The following is a 15794-nucleotide window of genomic DNA, read 5'->3' as shown; positions in this document are numbered from 1 at the left end:
CTAGTGTCTTTCTTATTATAGATGTTTTTGTGGCTGATGCATAGAGAAAATTAATTAACTTAATATCCCATTTTGACCATATAATGCATTTTTCCAGCTGTCATCCTAACCTTGATTTATCTATTCCCTCATGTATTTCATTCACCTGTTTATTGTATGTTTAGTACACTTACCTGTGTGGTATTTCCTCTGGCTAAATTATATTTTGCAAAGTAGAAATCACGTTTTAACATCTCTGGTAAAAATTGTATCTAGAATTACAAATGCGTACATACATATTTTTATATATTAAAAAAAATAAAGGTTTTAAATGACAAGTTTCCATTTTAACTAAGAAATTAATGTAGTTATTTCCTAGACAATACTCTGACCCTCAACAACTGCAGAACCAAATGAATACATTAGAATGCATAATTTTTATTCTATTTTGCACAGTGCTTTTGCATAATTGAAGTCTCCATCCTTCTCAAAAGCTTGTGAGCAGGGCAATATGCCCAAACTCCCATGCTTTTCACTGAAAGCAGGATCGTGTTATTTAAGCTTAGCCCATGCTGAAGGAGCTGGGGAACAGACCCAGTGAGTCCACAGCGACCTAGAAAAACATTCTGCAAAGTTGTGTTTCCCTGCCTGCAGGGCTTACAAACCTAAAATTGAACTCACTGTGTGGTGAGGAATCTTGCAATTGCCCCTGCAATATAGTTTGGATGCTCAGAGGTATCTGTGTATGGATTAGGAGACACTTGGAAATGATTTTAATTCTTTGACAAGCACCAGGAGATGGAGCTCCAGACTGTGCAGCATAATTTCTTGGTGTCAGAGCAATGAAACATGTTATTTCTGCATGGTTAAATGCTTCTTTCTTTTCAGCTCATCATTTAAAGGATTTCTTTGAATCAGCTCTGTACTTATGAGAATTAAATGCTCCTTCTTTGAAGCACTGCATTAACCCCAGGGAGCAATTGCTAATGTTTTTCTTCATGGATCTACAGCCTAAATTTAAAAAAACCCAACAACTGGTTAGGGAGAAATCAGGACATTGATTTAGAACAGGGTTTTTTGGATAATTCTGGTAGTATACATTAACTATAAATCTATCATCTTCATACAGTTTTAATCTGAGTATATAGAAATGCTCAAAAAAGTAAAATTCCTTGAAAAATATCTGTGAAGATATGCTATCAGATACATCTTTACTGACTCCCTTTAGAAAGGGAGATCACAGAATTCTTTACATAAAAGCATAGTAGTTAGAAAGGGGAGAAGAAAACAACATGAAAGTTCTCTATGATATAGTCTAAATATTCCTTCACTGGAGTTTCAAAAATACCACATTTTGGGGGTTCTAATAATTTTAGGTCATATTTAATCACTTCTGTGGAAAAAAAAGTCATTGATCTTTTCAAAGTAGTGAGCTTTCTGTGGACCTGTCTGAAAAATGGCCACATATGAAAGTCTAACCAGACATGTGGTATGTGACCAGAGAACCCCATTCTAATAAATCCCCTAAAAAGTGAACCATCCATGAAACAAAAACAGTTGAGTTCTGGTTTAGCCTCCCACCTCATGAGAAGCCTGTTACAGCAATTAACCTTGTTTTTAACTGGTATTTAAGCTTAAAGTGTATGCACATGCTTTGATCTCTAATCAGTTTTTTGATACTGATCGGGAAGATTGTATCCAACATCCCAGAGCTGCAAGTTTCTCAGAGTGTGTTGCTATTAGCATTTTCCCAGTAAAACAGTTACATGTTAAGAATAAAATTTTTAAAAGATATAAAGAGGCTTAAGAACATAATTCATGCTGACTTTTTGTGTACGTGTGAATATCTTTCCGTTAGAGTACATTAAACTGATTTTTTTTCTCTCTGTGCTATGTAACAGTAGAACAGTAAAAAGTAGACCTTGTATTTATGCTATTGTGCTTCAGAACTGTGATATTAATTCTGGCAAAAATTTACTACAGAAGAGCTTTATGCTAGTCATAAATATTTGGCATAGGAAATATGTGAAAGACCAATTATGGGTTGTTCAGAAATATCTCTTGACATTTTTAGAGTACTATGTGAGAAGGGTCCACCTATTTAATTATGCCTTTTTCAGATAAGGTGCTCCAACTCAATGGGAGTCACTGCACTTACTACAGTAAGGAAAGATAATGTATAATTTTTATGATAGGCGAAGAGAAAAGAACATGTCTTCAGGCTGAAATGGTTATCAGTTTTTAGATCAATCACCCTTACGCAAGTTTTTCCATTGGTAGCAAGATATTAAGATATTTACAACCAAGATATATCACATTGAAAGGATTGTACAGAAGGCAGAAGGAAGAATGAGAATATACTCAACATACAAACTATAGCACTTTTATTAAAAGTCTAAAATAGGACAGCTGTGAAGTCATTTACTTCAGACTGTCTCACCAAAGATTATGACATGAAGTCCTGCTGTAAGCTTAATATTTCTTTTTCATATTTTTTAAACTAGACTTGCCAGTATCCCATAAAAATTTCATTTTCCTAAAAGCAGTCCTCTGTGCTTATGCTCAGATCACTTGCAAATACAAACCGAGAGCAGACAAAACCTTAATTTCCTCATTTGTGAAATTCATGGAATGAACTGCCATTTTGGCTCCTAGAATTATGAAAAGGAGCTTTATTTTGAAGATCACAGGTTGCCATCACATCCTTGTTATCATAGTACCCCCTGAAACATATTTTGGTAAAAATTTTCACATGTGATATTGGATAACATTGTCACAAATTGTCTACCCTATTTCCTAACCTAATAAATAAAATAAGTGTTATATAACAATAATGATAGTGATAGTAGTAGTAGTTACATGCATATAACCATAAACTTGTAAGAAAAACAATGACCTTGAATAGGCAGTGAATGCTTAGCTCCCAATGTGTGGGGAGAGTCAGAAGTCTGGAAACACTCGTGAAGTGCCCTGAGATGTCACCTTACTATGTTTAGCAGACAAAAATCACCCTTAGAAGCTGCATTTCCCATGAGTTTTGAGAAATGCATGGGATTTTTTTTTTACTTGCTGCAAATTTCTAGTGGAAATTTTTCCACCAAGATTAGCAAAGAAAACCAATTCAGAATTTATAATTGCAAGTGTTTGCTCTGGAAATGTAAAGCTTACTGTAGCAATCTCATCATCAAAGAACGGAAATACGCCATGTGACTTATACCAGTAAGAAGACCAGACAATTTCAAATCCCTAATATGAAGTTCTTAAAGCAGTGCATAACAAGTGAGCAAATATTACTTGAAGTAACCACCTGAGGCTGAAAACAAAAAGATAGGGAAATATAGGAAAACTCACTCCAGATAGTTAATCCAGAGTCCTGCTGTGGTCTGACACCACTTTTGTGTGTTAGTCTTCTGATTCTGCTGCTAGGTCCTTCTACCTGTGCAGAGCTCAGCTTCCTCTTCATACCAAATTATGAAACTGGGCTCAAGAAATGCCCCAAACAATCAGAAAATCTTACTTTAAATGTGTGCAGAGGTTCCCAAACTTTGTTCCGTTGTGGGTAAGTGGTCCAAGAAAGATGACTACTCCCAGTTCTGGCTATTAAGACATGGTCAAGTACAGAAAATATTGCCATAATTACACTACTTCAGATATATTAAGTGGTCATGAACAGAAGAAAACCTCTTCTGGTCTGCAGAATTGTAAATGCTCTATATGTGAGACAAATCTCTGTATCAAAATACAGTTAACAATGCAAAAATACGAGAATTCCTGTTTCAGTGTGATAACAGGATCACAGAAAGAGCTCTTGTTACTTTTAGAGAAGAGGGTTGTATTTATAGAATATGCCCGTTAGCGGCTTCTATAATTAACACTGAAAAGTAGTTAGCATTGTAACTCCCTGTTTTCAATCACTTATAACTTTATGAAACATCTCCCTTTTGTGCTGCAATTTTAATCCTGGATTTATGCCAATGTCAACATTTAAAAGTATGAAGAAAAACTATTCCATATTCTCAGGAAGAAAAGATAGATAATACATGCTTACATGAGTGACTGCTCCATGCAGTCCTATGCTCCAAATGTCTGTAGTTTGAATACTACAACCTGTAAAGGACTGGACCATGCCAAGACGCATGATTTTGTTCTTGGAGAAACTGTTACGGATTTGTTAATAAACATAAAGAATAGTATGGACTGAATGAGCCTATGCTCAGGGAATTGATACAGGGGTTTTCTTTTCCCCACAGGAAGGTTTGTTGGCTAAGGAAACACGGACAAAATTTAGAGATAGAAAGATCTATGTTCAAGCTCTCCGCTTTCTCTTTTAACTAACACTAATGGTTGTCTTACATATCAAGACCACCATAGTTATCAAGACAAACATAGTTGCTTATGTCTTATTAGCAGGATACCTCAACACTTAAAAAAAACAGGCAAAGTTTTCATATCTGGAACATGCAGTGCTCCACATGTACTTAAGCATTGACCCAAGTTATAGCAGAAAGAACGGAAAAGATTTTTAGTGTGACCATGGTTTTAACAAATACCTGCAAAGTGTAGAATTTTTGATGTGTCTGCAGTCATGAATATGTTTGTTAAGCACACAAGTTTTAAAGGTTGAGTAGGATTCGTTACATTTCTTGTAATTACAATCTTTATTCTGCAAGGATGATAACGTTTGGTTACCCTTAAAGTTAAGCCTTTTTTAGAATATAGCAAGATGAAAAAATTCCCTAGGAGTCTAAAGATACATGATAAAAGAAGAAATGTTTCGCTTAGGAGGTTGACAGAATGCGCCATGCTGCTTCTTTTTTTATTGTTGTAAACATTAAAAAGAATTTATTTTACCTATGCACATATTCACTTTCTTGTGAAAGTGCACAAAAAAAATCTGCAATGTTTGCTCCTTGAATGTTCAATTGCATCTTTGCCTTTTACACACTCAGCAAAGGCTAAGGCCAAAGTTTCATGGATAGTTTAAATGATCTGCTAAGGTTTTTCTGCTGTGCTTACCCTTCCCCTTCCCCTCCAGCATCTGTGCCATCCAGTGAAATCCAGGAAATGCTCTGAGAAAAGAAAAGATAAACTTTAATATGGGCCACTCTCCCCAATTTGGTCTGCTTCTTATAGGGCCCTTGGCTCTGCTGATCCACAGTTTATTGCTCTTTCTGAGTCCAGTTTCTCTCCAATGTATTTTCTCCTGTCCATATTAGAAATGGAGAAGTAATATAACTCCAAAACCATTATCTTCTGCTCTGTGGATTGGTACATGAAAATATACCAATGGACCAGCAGCGTCTACAGATTCCCTGTTATGCTAGGAGATGTACAAATAGAAGACAAGCACATATAAAAAGCAGTCATAATCTTGACTAATTACAAGATGCAACAAACAGAAAAAAATCTTGACTAGCAGTAACTTTAGCTTGATTTTGCACAGAGAAGCTATGCATGTAGTGGCCACAAAAGGCAAATCCATCAGTACTTTGTGCTCAGGAATAGGAAAGTAAAGCTTTGCTAACTCAAGGATGCTTAATATTTGAAGAGATAGTTTCCATTTTCAAACTTCTTCTAGGCAGCTCAGTGTCAAAAAGGGGCCAGATTCATAAGTATGTGGTAATTTAGAAAAAGTGCTTTAAAAAGCCCCACAGCAGATTAAGTGCTGACCTTCAGTAGAAGTGGATGAGTCAATCATTTTCTTATGTGTCAGAGTACCTTGCACAGAGCTTCTGCCTGCATTGCAGGTGACCAGACACCTTTGCAAATCTGACTCAGATCACTTCTACAATTTTTACCTGGCAATATTTTCTTAAATAAACAGTCATAAAGCCAGCAGTCTGTGTATTTTAGCATGCGCCTCCCCCCCCACCCCCCCCCCTTTTTTTTTTTTTAATTTTAAAATCTTTTACCTAGTGCTCAAAAGAATTTTCTGGTGATCAGCTCAGTTGCTCAAGTTGTATGTTAAAGGCACCTGATTCCCTGTGCAGTTGCCTGCACTTGTGCATCTCCTAGACTATCCTGGGAGCTTAGATACTGGGCTCCTTCAGCTAAGTCTGAGACTTCTCACTGTAAGTCCGAGATCTAGTATTTTACAACAACAATAAATGCCTCAAACAGAGCAAAATTTTTCCTTCACTTGATTTTGTCTCATTGATATTGGTTATTGTTTCTGGTAGTTTTACTCTGACTCCACAGGTATCTCCTACTGATTTTTCACATTTAGGATTGGTACATTTAGCCCAGGAGAATGGGACAGGAGTGCTTTTGAGCACACAGTGCAGCTTTTTGCCTGGATAAACCAATTTCCAAGTGAAGCAAAACCCAGTCCCTTGTCCTAATAAATGGTGTGAGTGGAAACCTGGCCAAATCATAAAAAGAAAACCTCAAAACTAAATAGTGGATCCAAAAAGGTCACTTGTTCAATAACCTACTGCCAGTCTCCAGGCAAAGAAAGACTTATTTGGCTACATCAGAAAACTTAAAGTCAGAACAACAGAGCTTCAGAAAGTGATATTTCCTGTAAATTATACAGCATATCCCTAATGATAAGAAATATGAATCTGTTGAATTAAATTACAATGCTTAGGAAGATTACATGTCAGCTGTTTCAGATTGATTTTAGCCAGAGGTTAAGCCAAAGGCTAAACTTGTCTCTACTGAGCAAGAGGCCATGTGCAAAGGTTCCCATTTGAAGTGTCTAGTTACTGTGGTTAGATTGGGTTGAACACTGGACTCTGTGTGTGTTGGCTTTCTCTGACAGCTGTGAGAGAGTGCTAGTGTTAAATTATCCCTTTTAAAATCCTTTTATGGTTATTGATCAGCATTAGTTCAAGAACCTTTCAGGGAGTACTCAAGAGGTTGCATAAATAAATGGTAAAAAAACACAAGAAGGAGCCTGATGTGGGCTAGATCCTGATTCCAGTATTCAAATTGGATTATAGTTCATTACACTATGGAAAGTATTGGAATAGGGAGTTTCTGAAATGACCAAGGGTAAAACCCAGCAGCTGTGTCTCCACACATCTTCAACCCGGTTTAAGGGTGTTGGCTAATATACTCCAATTTCTAAACCTTTCTATTGCTTGAGGACAGTGGTGGTGTTATTATTTTATATACCATTAAGTGGTTGCCTGACGGTTCTGCTTAAGTAGGACATTTGACCTTTTTCTATTTTTTCTTGCTACCATCAGTAAATGATGCCCAGCTGAACTCTAAAAGCTTCAACCTTTTATTTTCCTCTAATGAATAATCTACTTCATTAGAATGATGGTATACTTACAGAGGTAGAGTTTCCACATGGAAGTAAAATGGCATGTGGGTGATTATAATGGCACTTCAAGATATCCTTCTTGAATGAATTAATTTATTTTTATTCCTTCAATTATATGCACAAGACAGGAGGTTAAATATTTTCAGGTTGTCATCACCTTTATAAATAAGAGTATAAGACATTGGAGAGACCCTTACAATGCTGATGTTTGCTTCCAGATAGTGATGATGGTTTGCTGTTGATATGGCTGTGGTGCTAAAGTGTAGTGATGCCACCTGCCAAACAAAATTTCTCTTTCTAATAATTCTAGGAAACCTACCTCACTTTAAAGAGTGGTGCAGTTTCTCCTCTGCAGTTCCATGTTCACTGGAGGCTGTTTCTTGACAAGTTCATTATGATGGCTTCCAGTCCTTCAAAAGTACATCTCTCGCCATCATTGTACACGGCTTATTGAGATTTATAAAAATGTTTTGCAAGTGATTTGTGAGGGAGATATGCAGTGTAGCTTCCACTTTGTGTGCATTTCCAAATTAATTTATCTCACATAAGTGTTTTCTAAAAGTCAAGAACTAGAAATATAACTAGGAGTAGTTTTCAGAAGTCTATTACTACAAGTTCTGTTACAGGGAAATGAACAAAATAAAGCTTAAATGCTTCTTCATTGCCAATAGTTACCATTGATCCAATTATAACTTCTTTATCTATCACTACACAAGGCTGATTTAGAGATACCTGTCCAGATTGATCTAAGAAGAAATGCATTAAAACATTTATGTTATTACAATATACACAAAATGTAGTAAAGTAATGACAGCAGCCTGACAGAAATCAAACACTTCCAAAATCACAAAACCAAAGACTTTCAGAGGGGAAGTTGAAATGCCATTTTTAACACACCCAACAGAGAGATTACAGCTTTTGTGGAAGATGAAATTATACGCTTTTTTGAGACTCCCTAATAAAGAATCACTCAGGCACATTGTAATGGTTTCAAAATTATATGGTATATTAATCCTTTGCATTTGTCTTTGTATTATGTAAGCCAGACTTCTATCAATATTTCAACACCCTATCTTAGTCAAATTATTATCTTTCATTACTTTTTCATAGGAGTAGCAGTATTTTGTATAAACTCTCTCAGTTCTAGAGACCCTTCTTGTTCTCTGTTTGGGGAAACTAATGGGATTTTTGTTTAAGTTTTGGTTCTAGATCAGCACTCAAGTATCTTTAGATACATTATCAAAGGACTTTGAAAATTAGCTCTTAAAAACTAAAGTCAGCAACAATACAAAATCCTAATTACTCCAGACAGTGGAGGAAGGTGTAGATTGTTAGGACAGCTCTGACCAGGACAACTGCACCCTCATTTATAATTGTTGATTGTCTTGTTAAAGCTTCATAGGCATGTATTTCATACTAATTATTAACTTGATGGGAAAAAAAAATCAGTATTGCACTCGTGTATAAAAATACATATAGTAAAACAACTGACACCAACTGATCACTCAAGGTGTTCATTGAAGCCAAGCTGACTTACAGTGTTATCATACATAGTGCAATTGGAAATAAGTGAGATCTATCACTTTCTTTGGTGAGGTTAGAAGTGAAAATGGTCACAGATCCTCGCTGGTAGCAGTACTAACATGCATGTAGAGCTTCCAGTACAACACTTTCAAATAGAAATGACTATTTAATTCCTCTAAATGCAAGAACAATCTGATGTTATATGGGCCTATGCACAAATGACATTATTCAAAGCTTCTCAGATTCTTCTCTCAGAAGCAGTGTCTCCAGCTACAAAACCCATAGTAAGTTTAGCAATTGCACCAGGAGTATTATTCAGTACTCAGCACAAGCAATCTTACCCCTTGATGAACTAAAAAGTTTTTACTGTCAAAGCAACATTGAGGGATAAGGTGAAGGTCTAATAAATACAGTGGATGAATTGAGAGATATGTGTATTAAATATCAAGGACAAATCTGAGCATTTACATTTTTCTCTAATGCATTTTTTATGTTCATAACCCTTTGCATTGTACTATATTTACTCTCTGAACTAAGAACTTCTGTGTGTCAGAGTAAATGTGAGGGATAAGGTGAAAGTCTAATAAATAAAGTAGATGAGCTGAAAGATATGAGTATTAAACATCAAGGACAAAGCAAAGCATTTACATTTTGCACTAAAGCCTTTTTTATATTCAGTCTATTTCACTACTTTCTTATTCTATCTTTTGGTAAACTATCCAGGCAGTCAATTGTCAATGAATGGCTGAAAGTTTATTAAAATTATAAAAGAAGTACAAACTATTTTTATAAATGAACAGATATGTTAAAAAATTATTTTGAGATGAGATAGGTTCCAGGCTCACCTGGAGCCATTTTTCTGGTGTAGATACAGGTGGGCCTCAGCTCTTATTTGGGGCATGTTATTTACACAATAGTCTGACTTGTAGTTTAAGAGGTGCTAACTCCTTCTCATTTGCCCTACTACTAAATAGCAACCTCAATAAAAATTCCATTTTTAAGATCATCACTGTGCAACTTTAAGAAAGCACAAATAATCAGCTCCTTCCCAATGCCTCACAGGCCAGGACAAATGAAGGTTTGGTTGAATTCTTTGACCAGCATGTTGTCTGTGAGAGCTGGCCCAGACCTTTTGCTGTTGTCATTGAAAGTCAAACACATTATGTGGTAGCTGTGCAGCACAGTGTTATTTCTGCCTAATAGGCTGGTCAGAGATGGCAGAAATGTTTTCCAGGCACGACACCATGTTCTGATAATACTCAGTTACATCCAGTGGTAGTTTCTAGGAAAAATAGCATTATGCACGTCAGAGGCTACATCTATATTTCCATGTTAACACAGGTTTCAAATGCACTTCTGGTGGCCCATAAAAATTACCATAAATATAGCCCACTCTTTGGCTCTTGTTCTAGATGAGAGAGGCTCCAGATAGGGAAACTCAAGTTCAGGATTTCATGATCTCCTTTGAGGGTGGATGCAACTGGCTTGAACAATTTGACACTGAAAACTTGAACTTTGTCTTGAGCATCGTTACCGAAGGCAGTGTGAATGCAGAAACACTTGTGAAAAAATCATGCTCAACATGAATTCAGGTGTAGTTCAGAATGATGCATTTGAATTTTAAAAAGATTTCTTAATGCTCATTAACTGCAGAGATTTTTTTGTGTCTCCCCAAACCAAGACACTTTACTGCTAGAACTGATTCAGTTCTTGAGGACTGGTTCAGCATATGAGCAGCGAGGACTATGAATGACTATATTTTAAAATAACTGCTGATGAAGAAACTTCTGTGGGAAACTTGCCAAGCTTATAAAAGAAAAAGATACCATAGCAGAATATAGAAAAAGATAAATAATAAATTGCAACTTTGTCTGGAGCAGTGGACTGTGCTAGTATTTACGGTTTTGAAAGGTTTTATGGAGAAAATATTTTATTTTTTATGTTTTGAAATATATAGCAACATAAAAATGTAATGGTTGGCTTAACCTATAAAGAGTTTTCTAATCAGTAAGTTCCTGACAGAAGGTGGAATTTGTATCTCAGTGCAGAATTTATTTATTTTTTCTTTTCCTTTTAATTTTCGAAGTCCAGGATGCCTTGAAGTTGCTTGACATTATAGGATAAATTTTCAAAGCTCCATGCAGGAGAGATGCCAACACGAAAAATATCAGGCAAACACTGAGTTATGTTTGTGCATCTCCTGTGTTGTGTTTTGATAATTTCTCCCATATATCTGCATAAAGATAGGGTTTGCAAATAGAGTGAAATTATAGATTGAGCTGGTTACTTTCCTTCTTCCATGTTATGTGGAAATTAATAAAGTAATTAAATGTTACATTTACTGTTCATTGAATTACTTGGTTGTTTGGTAATTATTAGTGTGATTACAAAGTGACATAAACAACTGTGTGGCTCAAATGTGTAATTATGTTCAATATATGCTGAGCTGACACACACAGAACATATTTTGCTGATTTTGCAGACAATTAATAAATGCTCATGCAAAGCAGCTTGTGCAAAGAGCTGTAAATAATGCAACAGAGTCCATTTTTTGTTCAGCTTGCGCTTGTCCTTGCACTGGAGCACAGTGTTAGTGAAAACAAACAGAGACAATTTAACTTCTTTGTTGCAAAATGTAATTTAAGTGAAGGATAAAGGCAGTTCTGCTCACTAGTAGCCTACTATCTTGCTATTTTCTCTTCTGATGGGACACCTGTACATAATGTCACACTGTACTGAGAAAGTTTTAATATTGGATTACTGGAGATATTGAAGATATATGTGATTCTGGCATTTGGTCCTGATTTCTCTCTTAATGTTGCCATGATTCTGACAAAGAGAAGTTATCTGTGCTTGCACATGGAAACATTCATGTTATTCTTTCCTATTTTGTGGTCTTTTAATTGCAAAATAAGACTGTGTGTGACTGACACTACTGTCTGCTTGCACTGATTATAAGAGAGACAGTATTCTTCCATTTCCTGAAATAATTTTTGAAAAGACAGCAGTTGTTCATCAAAAATGAATGAAGTCATGACTCACAAGGTTAAACCGCAGCTACCCCATAAACCATAGCCATGTAGTATTTTGTTAGAGAGGTCAGCCACAACTAAACACTTTTATACCAGTCATCTGGTTTGTTATATCATTTCAAGGAACAAATAAACACCTATACACCTTCTTTAAGCATTTGTCTGAATATTGAGACTATCTCAACTCTGTTCCATTTCTTAAACTACACTGGGATTAAGCTTGATTTTGCTAGCTGGGATGCATATTGAAGAGCTACTCTAGGTAGCAAAGATGTCAGGAGGACACATTGTCTTCCTTTGTAGTCACTCTAATAACGCAGAGAAAAACGGGCCATCCTGGTATTTCACTCTTTCTCCTTTTCCTTCCTATATCTGTTCTGCACCGTGCTGAGGTTTTATGCTTTTCACTGCAGTGAGGAGTTTGGCAGTTTAAGGCTGCATATAATCCATTCATATGCCTCGACACACTAGTTATTCTCACTAGCCTGGTAGGGAGATAAAGGAGAGCAGCATAAAACTAGGATCATACGTGTATGCTACACACATTTTCTTTCTAAAAACTCTGGAACCTCTGGGATTAACTGACCTTGAAGAAAAATCTTCCACCAGTGCCACAGCACAGTAAGTTTGCTTTGCTTTAGGCTGATGACTTCAGCTATGTTTCCTGCATTGGCTCAGTAATGCCTATAAATCTTGCACATTTTGCTGCTAGTGCAGGTCCAGGTGCTACTGCGGCTTTTGGTGTCACTATAGTTATTGCTGTTTCTTTGATCCCTTTGGCACTTTGAGTTATTTCCTGAAGAACTTGAGAAGACTGATTTATAAGAGTACTTGGCTTATGCAGAGAAACAAAGGAAGAGGAAGAAACGAGGGGAAAAGCTGGGTTTTGTGGCCTAGGTAGCTCTCTATGTGAAAAGAGTCAATGCAATTCCAGGAAAAACACACTGATCCAAGTCTTTCTTGTTAATGTGAATTATACCACAGTTTGTAAATTGCCAATATTTCCATTGTACTTTAACCTACAGAACTCTGCAGATTTTTAGGGTGATAAAGCTGCTGCTTCTCTTGTATATCTCCTGATCCCTGCCAGATTCTCTATCTGCACCACCACTGTCAGTGAGTGGATAATCAACAGCATAATGTGGAGTGTTGATTCCAGCATTAGCAGGAGTTACCCTATGCAGTGGTCCTGACTGGGAGAGCATCATACATTGAGGAGTCAGTGATGCACAACACAGCTCACCTGAGCAGACCTTGGCCTGCGCTGTGCAGTGCTGTGCCCTTCAGGCCCGTGTTGTGCTGCACACACCCCTCAGTGGCAGGATAAACCCAGCTAACTCATCATAACAGAGGAGTCTGTGGCAGGTCCCACTCAGTACTGCGATCACTCCACCTGCTTGGCCTTACCTTTATCTAGGAGTGCAGCAAGAAGTCGTCATGTGAACATTATTTCTGTTTGACAGTGGAAACTATGAATAGAGTTGTCTCCTTGTAATAAAATCGTGTAGTAAGTCAAATGACTGAAAGGGGAGAATCTCTTCGATGGACAGGGTCTGCATGGTGTGCTGCATGTAGATCAGAGGCCCTTCAGTGCTACCCCCCTCATCTAAAGGGACATAAGATTAGCTATGTTACTCTCTTCTTATAATGTTAGCTCTAATAAATAGCATCATAAATTGTACTTTACAAAGCCTTTGTGGCTTTCTTACTGCAATCATATTGGACTAGCACCTCCTGGTGCAAAATACCCTCACATTGTGGGATCAAAGGCAAGAAAATGATGTTCAAATGAGATAACTTGAATATCATATATAGTCTTGTATGAGCTACTAATCTGCACCATGACTTGACACAATAAACCCTAGGTGAAGATATGCCCTGTGTATTATCAGTAGCTACAAGTGAACAAGTATAATGAATTGAGCCGGGTTTTATTGAGTTCTGATTCATTAAGAGGCAGAGAGACAGATAGGCTAAAGCAAGGAAGTATGAGGAAGTATGATAAGCCATGTGGGGTGCAATGCTCAAATTTAGTGCCAGGAAGCAGCTTCTGTGAAGATGAAAAAACATTCATCCTGATATTTCTCATGCTTTCTGGATTTTTTTTATATAGTGGCAACCTGTGCTATGAGATGCAGAAAATGGATGGTCAAGTGTAAAGGCTCTAATAGAAAGGACCTCTGCTACTGCCCTGTTCTGCCCTGCTGGGTATGCACAATATGGCATTGTATTAAACTCTCACAAATCCTGTTGCCCTTCTAGGTTCATGACTTTTCTTGCAGGCTTGTAAAATGGTATGCACACTAACAGTGTTTGAATGATACAATTGTGTTTCTTATTACAGTAGTTATGTAAAATAGTTTGCAGTCAAGCAATTAGACCAGGACTGTGGACCAGATTTAAAGAATCAGTTTTGTCTCTGAATACTGAGGGAGACAGAGGAGAAACTTGTGAATAAGGAAAATATTGTTAAACTAACACTAACCCAGTTTCTGACTTTGTTTTCTAATTGCCAAGTTCTTGTTTGTAAAATGCTTAAAAAAGCAGAAACAAAATCCAGTGTTTGCTCTTCTTTCGCCCCCTGCCTTCTTTTATTTTCTCAGCACTATGGTGTGACACTTCCTGTCTGATGGCCAGAGAGGGATGAAAAACCTCTGATCTAGCTGTTTCTCAAACACAGCAACCACATCCAGTGCTTGAAAGTGTCTGCATTCTAGTTCTGATCTATATATTAGGAAACGGAGTCATCATATTTGTTTTGCTCACAGGCAAACTCTTTCAGCATTACAGCGATATTTGTGTGAACATTTTCCTTAGCTCTTTTCTGTAGACCCCCATAAAATAGTCCCTTGCGCTCTTAGAAGTCCCCATGCCTCATACTGAAGATCAGCCCCGTAGACTTTTACCTGCCATCCTGGGGGAACTTTTCTTTTAAGTGGTCTCTATGTCTTTTTCCATTAAGGAGTTGTTCTCCTCATTTTATTGAAGTATTTGCAAATATTGTGCTCCCTTGGTGGGCTGGTAGTAAAGGAGGGCTTAACACGTGCTTTGGACACTGGCCACATCTCTCTCTGGGTACCTCTTTAAAAAAATTATGGTAAAAAGATATAGAAAGGTCAGAGGATACAATTGTCACCGGCATGATGATGTCACTTCATGATGTTGTTTTTTAGTAGATAAAACAATATGGTGTCACCTTTAGATGGTTCTTTGATATACTAAACACCACCTTCTTCCATTAATTTCTGTGGGAACAAAGTGCACTCTGTATAATGTAGGTTTGCCATTGGAGTCAATGGGAATGATTTTTTTGACCTCAGTTTGCTCTGGACCAGGTCCATGGTGTCCAGCAGTGAATTTACAGTGCCATCTAAGCCCTGCAGAGTATGCATGAGTCATCTCCATGGTACTGAGGCAATCTCAGTAAATAAGAAGAGACAGCTTCCTTCTCAACAGGTGAACCAAATCCCCAAAGTAAATTTTTTTTTTCCCAAGGAAGCAAAAGGTTAATTTGAAGTGCTCATGGCCTTCTATGAATCAAATGAAGTAATCCCATGCCTGAGTTTTAAAAGCATCTGTAAATTAGAAGGGTGTAGTGTGCAGATCAAAAAGAGGGTTATCAAAGATTAACAAAAAGAGAGGAGAGAGAGAGGGAGAGAGACTCTGCTAGAAACTCTCTCATAACTCCAACTAACCCAGAGAGTACAATTCACCTATTTGGGGTTCAGTTAGCACACACTGTACTGTAAACCCCAGGGCAACAATACAAAAATATCAGAAGGGAGATGTGAAAATAAGATATTTTGAGAATGTGGATAATAAAGTCTGTGAAAAATAAAATGGGGAATGAGCTGAATATAGGAGAATATACGGAGAAAAAAAGTAAAAATCTAAGAAGAAAGCCTCTCAGCTATTTTTAACCACTTGAACCCTGGTTATTTTAATGACAGCTCTATCTGAAAGGCAAGTCATATAATGAAAAGAAG

Source organism: Strix uralensis, chromosome 6 (assembly GCF_047716275.1).
Source record: "Strix uralensis isolate ZFMK-TIS-50842 chromosome 6, bStrUra1, whole genome shotgun sequence".
Classification (NCBI taxonomy): Eukaryota; Metazoa; Chordata; class Aves; order Strigiformes; family Strigidae; genus Strix; species Strix uralensis.
This window is presented reverse-complemented; position numbering follows the sequence as displayed.